Here is a 607-nt window from a genome sequence, read left to right as displayed (position 1 = left end):
CGGACGGTCGTCTAAGGACATTGAAGGCGACCGATTGCGGCGTAAGCTTGCTCGCAGCCGAGTCACCCGAGGCATCAACCTCGGAGACTACCTTAGTAGCCTCCTTGAGTGCCAAGCCTTTGCTATGACGCTTAGAGCTCTGCGCCTTTCCGCCAGCAGGCTTGGCGGGTTCTTTTGCACCGCCCTTCGCAGTACCGCGAGGCATGACGTGGTCGAAGCGTAGATCCAGAAGACGAGCGCTTTTGCTCAAAGGCGCCAACTGTGGAATGAGCCTTAGCCGCGTTCCCGATATACAGGGATACGCCTGCTGGTTCTATAGTCAGCAGCTGAGTTCGTTTGGTCGAATAGGGCTAGGTTGATTTGTAAGCATCGTTTAGAGGAAGTGTGCGGTCTTGTCCGCCGACGTCTGCGCTGACGCCACAGATATTATAGAGTTCTGGTTATTTTACACTCATAGGGAAGCAATAATTGTAGTGAAGCAGCGACAAATGATGTGAAGGGGCTACAGCAATCAAGGAGCACGCACTGTAGGCAGCATATAAGCAGTGAATGTGTTATGCATCAGATATCATTATCCCACATCAACCTACTTAATCCTAAAATGTTT

Source organism: Phytophthora parasitica (assembly GCF_000247585.1).
Source record: "Phytophthora parasitica INRA-310 unplaced genomic scaffold supercont2.47, whole genome shotgun sequence".
NCBI classification, from domain to species: Eukaryota; Oomycota; class Peronosporomycetes; order Peronosporales; family Peronosporaceae; genus Phytophthora; species Phytophthora nicotianae.
Note: the sequence above shows the minus strand (reverse complement) of the source record.